This window comes from Saimiri boliviensis, chromosome 11 (genome assembly GCF_048565385.1).
Source record: "Saimiri boliviensis isolate mSaiBol1 chromosome 11, mSaiBol1.pri, whole genome shotgun sequence".
Lineage (NCBI taxonomy): Eukaryota > Metazoa > Chordata > Mammalia > Primates > Cebidae > Saimiri > Saimiri boliviensis.
The window spans coordinates 52,246,479-52,254,338 of NC_133459.1; positions in this window are offsets into that span (position 1 = coordinate 52,246,479).

Consider the following 7,860-nt stretch of genomic DNA (forward strand, 5'->3'; position numbering starts at 1 on the left):
TTCTCTCCCTTACCTCATTCAGGTCTGCTCAAACATCACCCTATCTGAAATGGAAAACCAGCTGAGTGTGGTGGCTCATGCTTGTAATCCCAGCAATTTGGGAGGCCAAGGTGGTAGTATCACTTGACCCCAGGAGTTTGAGACCAGCCTGGGCAACATGGTGAGACTCCATCTCTACAAAAAACTAGCCAGGCATAGTGGAGTGTGACTGCAGTCCCAGCTACTCAAGAGGCTGAAGCAGGAGGATCACTTGAGCCCAGGAGATCGAGGCTGTAGTGAACTATGATCATGCTGTGATCACACCACTGCACTCCAGTCTGGGCAACAGAGCGAGACACTGTCTCAAAAAAATAAAAAATAAAAATAAAATGGAAAGCCACTCCACTATCCACTGTCTACTGGCTCCTCAGCGCACTCACCACCGTGTGGCATTTGTTTCTATTCATTCTCTCTCCATCCACGAGAAGGGTAAGCTCATTTGTGTTGTTCACTACTGTGTTCCCAGCACCCAGAATAGTGCCTAGCACACAGTAGATGCTCCATACATATGAGTGATTGAATGAGTAAATGAATGCTAAGCCTGTGCCATTTTAACTATATCACTTTGCCTCTAATTGAAATCGAGGTGCATTTGCTCCATGTACAAATATTACTATTGGAGCCCCTTGCTATTCTTGTGAAAACTTGCTAAATATTTGCTGACAACGAAGATAAGTCAGCTGCTTCCTATCAGTTAGCTAAGAAGATCTAAAAGGCAATAGGGTTTTTGTTTTCTTTCTTTCTTTTTTTGAGACAGTCTCGCTCTGTCACCCAGGCTGGAGTGCAGTGGCACAATCCTGGCTCACTGCAATCTCTGCCTCCTGGTTTCAAGCGATTCTCCTGCCTCAGGCTCCCCAACAGCTGGGATTACAGGTGCTCACCACCACACCCAGCTAATTTTGGTATTTTTAGTAGAGACAGGGTTTCACCATCTTAGCCAGGCTGGTCTTGAACTCCTGACCTCGTGATCCACCTGCCTCAGCCTCTCAAAGTGCTGGGATTACAGGAGTGAGCCACGGTGCCCAGCCAGCAATAGGGTTTTCTATTCTAATAGTCATTATATTGCTAATAACCACCACAAATCATTAAACATTATGAAATAGAACTAATGGAGAGCAATGCACCAGGCCAACTTGTAAGACTCCAGAATCCAATGTCCTTTTGTGGCAGCCCCCAAATATAAAGGCTTTTCTTACTGTTCTCACATCACCTCCTCAGTGAGAAGAGGAGGGTCAGACTGACCACTCATTGTCCAGTGACGAACACAGCTGTCTTCTCTTAACACTCTAGCTTTATGGAAAATCCTGGTGGTTAATTTTAAAACACAAATAAAAGTCCACTAAAACAGATTTATCTTTTTGTTCACAAACAGTCTACATCTTTTCAAGTTAGGAGGTTTTCAGTTGGCCCTGTAAACTGAAATAATAAATCTCTTAGTAAACTCTATTCACTAACCAGGTCTTAAGCTCAGGATATTATTTCAGACAAGGTACTGCTAATATGTGTTTTCATCCGGAGAAGAAGCAAAGCCTGACAGAGCACGACAGGTCCCATTCCCAAAGAAGACTGAGAAACAACACCTAGTTTCTTCAATTTGATAGCTGAATTGGGGGGGGGGGGGGGCGGGGGGAAGCTCTTTCTAAGATTTTGCTTCAAAAGTACATACTGCTCTCATACAGTTTTGGGGACTGCTGCTCCAAGCTGCTAAAATATTTCTTCTTTGGGGAAAAAAATACAGCGCTCAAGAAACGTAAGAGCTTGGTTTTGAAGACATAGTTCCCTGTATACGAATCTGTCTCCTCTAGCTGTGTATCCTTAAGCAGATAATTTCACTTCTCCTCCCTTCGGGCTCCTCTGAAGTAACCGCACAACGACCGTGGAGGATAGACTGCTGTTAAAGATAATGCCTATAGACTGAGGAGCACAGTCCAGCACATAGTAAGTGCTCAATAAACGGTAGCTGTCGTTCCATAAGCCACTAGCCACACAGAAGCCTACTCGAGTCATCAGCACTTTTCAACATACTATATGCAAATAATTCACTTTGTAGAACATTTAGAAAATATAGAGAAGTATGAATAAAAAAAATAACCCACGAGTACTGTGAATAAAACTTCCCCCAAACAAGAGAAATGGTGTGGACTGCAGGCAATTTTTCCTCTAACCACTTTGAAATAGTGACCTCTGCTGGCCAGTGGAAAACATGAGCCTTCCAATCAGCTCTTCCATGATTGAGCAAGGGTTGGGTGAGCCAGGCTTGGTCCTTGTCCCTGGAACAAAAACCAGGTGTTGCATTACAAGGGACAGAAATTGTCACAAGGGTTACCACGATGTAATTGGGATGTTAACAAAATTAAAGGCCGGCCTTTCCATTTGCTCACCCACCCAGAAGATTCTTTCAAGTCCCGTAGTCTTCTATTTTTAAAACGTCATAATTGCATGCAAATGTTCTAGCAGAAAAACAATGCAAGGGGCATTAAAAATCAATCTTCCATGTAAGCCTCAGATTTTCCAGCATGAAGATCCAAAAGCAGAAGTGGTGACAAATGTGTAGAAAACAGAGTGAAAAAGGCAGAATGCATCATTAAGAACGTTACAACGAAAGGAGGGAAAAAGCCTCTGGGAGCACATGTCTGATTCCGCTGGGGTAAACAGCCAACTACAAAGACGGCTTGAAACACCCTGCAAACTTCTTACAGATAGGACCCAGAAATCCAATTAGGACATAGTCAGTAGTCTTTCCCTCAGGCAGAAGGGTGCCTGATGCGGGAGGCTGCTCAAGGAGTACTGACTGGAATATTTAGATGTGAAACATTCCCACCTCTTAAGGTACGAAATAAAACAGCAGCTGAAAACTGGCGGTCATAGGCTGTGTCGTTTAGTTTGGCATGCATTGTTTTGTTTTGTTCTGAATTAATTAGTTGCCAATGCTTCAAAAAGGGAGATTTTGTATTAAAATGTGATTTTTTGCCAGGCGCGGTGGCTCAAGCCTGTAATCCCAGCACTTTTGGAGGCCGAGGCGGGTGGATCACGAGGTCAAGAGATTGAGACTATCCTGGTCAACATGGTGAAACCCCGTCTCTACTAAAAAATACAAAAAATTAGCTGGGCATGGTGGCGTGTGCCTGTAATCCCAGGTACTCAGGAGGCTGAGGCAGGAGAATTGCCTGAACCCAGGAGGCGGAGGTTGCAGCGAGCCGAGATCGCGCCATTGCACTCCAGCCTGGGTAACAAGAGAGAAACTCCGTCTCAAAAAAAAAAAAAAAAAAGTGATTTTTTTTTTTTAACCTGGTCTCATTCTGTACCCCCAGCTGGAATGCAGTGGTGTGAACATGGCTCACTGCAGCCTCGCCTTCCCCAATCCCACCACCCCCAGAGCGAAAGTGATCCTCCTGCCTCAGCCTCTGAGTAGCTGGCACTACAGGCACATGCCACCATTCCCGGCTATTTTTCGTACTTTTTGTAGAGACAAGGTTTCATCACGTTGCCCAGGCTGGTCTCGCAACTCCTGGGCTCAAGGAATCCTCCAGCCTCAGCCTCCCAAAGTCCTGGGATTACAGGCATGAGCACCACGCCTGGCCTCATTCTTGTAAACAAACAGGGAGCTCTAGCCACGCTGGGCCAGCACTCTCCCATAGCAACCACAGCAGCTGGGGCCAAGCAGCAGCCGCAGCCTTCCACACGCTCAAGTGTGCTGCGTTCCCTGCCCAGCTGGCCTCATTCACCTCATCACTTGTCTGGCTTTTGTGAACACTTAAGTCTGAGACCCTGGGTGTGTAACAGCCCCAAGACACTGATGATGAGGAGTTCCATTCAGTTCAAACAAACATCAACTGTGTACAAGGTACTTTAGTAGGCACTAGGGATGTAAGGAGGAAGACATGATCCCTAAATCCAAGGAACTCATAGACCATTGGAAAAGACAGCAAGTAAAATGGCTCGTATCATACATTATGGCATGTGCACTGGAATGGTGTAAAAGTGGTAAAAACTAAAGGGATTCAATCAATTTTCTAGCTTTTTGAGATACTTACCTCACTGATGTGATGTCTACCCTTTCTTCTTTTCTAACACATGCACTTAAGGGTATACATTTCCCTCTAAGCATGGTTTTTGCTATATCTCACAAATTTCAATTTTTTTTTTTTTTTTTTTTTTTTTTTTCAGACAGGGTCTCACTCTGTTCCCAGGCTGGAGTGCAGTGGCGCAATCTCGGCTCACCACAACCTCCGCCTCCTGGGTTCAAGCAATTCTCCTGCCTCAGCCTCCCAAGTAGATGGATTACAGGTGTATACCACTATGGACTGGTTAATTTTTATATTTTTAGTAGAGACCGGGTTTCACCACGTTGCCCAGGCTGGTCTTGAACTCCTGACCTCAGGTGATCTGCCCACCTTGGTCTCCCAAAGTGCTGGGATTACAGGCATGAGCCACTGCACCTGGCCTCAATATGTATTTTTATCAACACTAATAGAAAAATATTTTTTTCTAACTTCTACACGTGATATCTTCTTTGACCTGTAGGTGATTTAAAAATGTACCTTACTTTCAAAACATATGGAATTCTCTATTATTTTAAATTGATCATATATAGACAAACATTTTAAATGATGTTAATCCTTTGAGACTGAGACTTATTTTATGGACCAACATATAACCAGATTTGTAAATGTTCAAGAGGAGCTTGAAAAGAATGCCTGGACATCAGCAGTCACGTGCAGTGCTCCTCATGTGTCCCATAGGTCAACTCTGCTGATTACATCATTCAAATATTCTACATTCTTACTGATTTCCAAAGTCTACTTCTATCAGTTACTAAGAGGTGTGAAAAATCTCTTATAATTGTGAGTTTGTCTATTTCCCCTTATGGTTCTGTTAGTTTTGAGGGGGATTTTTTTCTTTTTTTTGAATCAGAGTCTCACTCTGTTGCCCAGGCTGGAGGGCAGTGTTGCGATCTCAGCTCACTGCAACCTCCGCCTCCCAGGTTCAAGTGATGCTCTTGCCTCAGCCTCCCAGGTAGCTGGGATTACAAGGTGCACACCACCAGACCTGGCTAATTTTTGTATTTTTAGTAGATGGGGTTTCACCATATTAGCTAGGCTGGTCTTGAACTCCTGACCTCAAATGATCTGCCCATCTCAGCCTCCCAAAGTGCTGGGATTACAGGCATGAGCCACTGCACCCGGCCTGTTCCATCAGTTTTTATGTATTTTTTACTAAAGCACAACATACATAAAGGATATAAATCTTACATAGGCAATTCAATGAATTTTTATAAGTATACACCCCATAACTCAATATATGGACATTCCCGACACCTCAGAAGTTTTCCCCATGCCCTCCCACGAAGTCAATATACTACCTCCTTCCCCATTACCACTACTCTGACTTTCATTACCATTAAATTCTGCCTGTTCTCGATATGCATGTAAATGTCATCATACAGTAAATACTCCTTTGTGTCTGGCTTCTTTGGCTTAGTGTCTGTGAGTTCCATTGACGTTGGTACATTTAGCGATAGTTCATTCTTTTGACTGCTAAGTAACATTGCACTGTAAAAGTATAGCACACTTTATTTGCCTGTTGATAGACATTTCAGTTGTCTCTCATTGGGAGCTATTGTGAAAAGTCCTGTTAGAGGCATCATAGCAAACGTGACTTTTGGTGGGCATATGTACTCATTTGTCCTGGACATTTACCAATTAGCAGAACTGATAGGTCACAGGGTAGGCACATGTGTTGCTTTAGTAGATACTGCCCATTTTTCCACTCCTCCCAGCAATTACATGAGAGTGTCAGTTGTTCTACATCCTCAACACCTGTTATCAATCCTTTTATTTTTTTAGCCCTTCTAACGGGTGTGAATTAGCCTGTTTTCAAACTGCTCATAAAGACAAACCCGAGACTGGGCAATTTACAAAGGAATAAGGTTTGATGGAGAACTCAACAGTTCCACGTGGCTAGGGAGGCCTCACAATCATGGCAGAAGGCAAGGAGGAGCAAGTCATGTCTTACATGGATGACAGCAAGCAAAGGGAGAGCTTGTGCAGGCAAACTCCTGTTTTCAAAGCCATCAGATGTCGTGAGACTTATTCACTGTCACAGCAAAGACCCGCCCCATGATTCATTTATCTCCCACTAGGTCCCTCTCACAACCCATGGGAATTATGGGAGATACAAGATGAGATTTGGGTGGGGATATAGAGCCAAACCATATCATTCTGCCCCTGGCCCCTCCCAAATCTCATGTCTTCACACTTCAAAACCAATCATGCTTTCCCAACAGTCCCCCAAAGTCTTAACTCATTTCAGCACTAACTCAAAAGTCCATAGTCCAAAGTTTCATCTGAGACACAGCAAGTCTCTTCTACTGATGAGCTTGTAAAATCAAAAGTGAGCTAGTTACTTCCAAGATACAATTGGGGTACAGGTATTGGGTAAATACAGCCACGCCAAATGGGAGAAATTGGCCAAAACAAAGGCTCCATGCAAGTCCGAAATCCAGTGGGGCAGTTAAATATTAAGCTCCAAAATGGTCTCCTTTAACTCCATGTCTCACATCCAGGTTATGCTAATGCAAAAGCTTGGCTCCACGACCTTAGGCAGCTCTGCCCCTATGGCTTTGCAGGGTACAGCCTACCTCCTGGCTGCTTTCACAGGCTGGCATTGTGTGTCTGCAGCTTTTCCAGGTGCACAGTGCAAGCTGTCAGTGGATCTACCATTCTGGGGTCTAGAGATTGGTGGCCCTCTTCTCACAGCTCCAATACACAGTGCCCCAGTAGGGACTCTGTGCGGGGGCTCTAACCCCACATTTCCCTTCTGCACTGCCTGAGCAGAGGTTCTTCATGAGGGCCCCGCCCCTGCAGCAAACTTCTGCCTTGGCATCCAGGCATTTCCATATGTCCTCTGAAATCTAGGTGGAGATTCCCAAACCTCAATTCTTGACTTTTGTGCACTCACAGGCCTATCACCACGTGAAAGCTGCCAAGGTTTGGGGCTTCCACCCTCTGAAGCAATAGCCCAAGCTGTACCTTGGCCTCTTTTAGTTACAGCTGGAGTAGCTGGGACACAGCACACCAAGTCCCTAGACTGCACACAGCAGAGGGAGCCTGGGCCTGGCCCATGAAACCATTTTTTCCTTCTGAGCCTCCGACATGTGATGGGAGGGGCTGCCACAAAGGTCTCTGACATGCTCTGGAGACACTTTCCTCCTTGTCTTGGTGAGTAACATTTGGCTCCTCATTACTTACGCAAATTTCTGCAGCCAGCTTGACTTTCTCTCAAAAAATGGGATTTTCTTTTCTATCACATTGTCAGGTTGCAAATTTTCCAAACTTTTATCCTCCGTTTCCCTTTTAAAACTGAATGCCTTTAACAGCACCCAAGCCACATCTTGGATGCTTTGCTGCTTAGAAATTTCTTCTACCAGATACCCTAAATCATCTGTCTCAAGTTCAAAGTCCCATAAATCTCCAGGGCAGGGGCAAAATGCCACCAGTCTCTTTGCTAAAAAAAATAACAAGAGTCACCTTTGCTCCAGTTCCCAACAAGTTCCTCATCTCCATCCGAGACCACCTCAGCATGGACTTTACTGTCCACATCACTATCAACATTTTGGGCAAAGCCATTCAACAAGTCTCTAGGAAGTTCCAAACTATCCCACATTTTCCTGTTTTCTTCTGAACGCTCCAAACTATTTCAACTCCTGCCTGTTACCCAGTTCCAAAGTCACTTCCACATTTTTGGGTATCTTTTCAGTGCCCCTCTCTACTGGTACAAGTTGACTGTATCAGTCTGTTTTCATGCTGTTGATTAAGACAA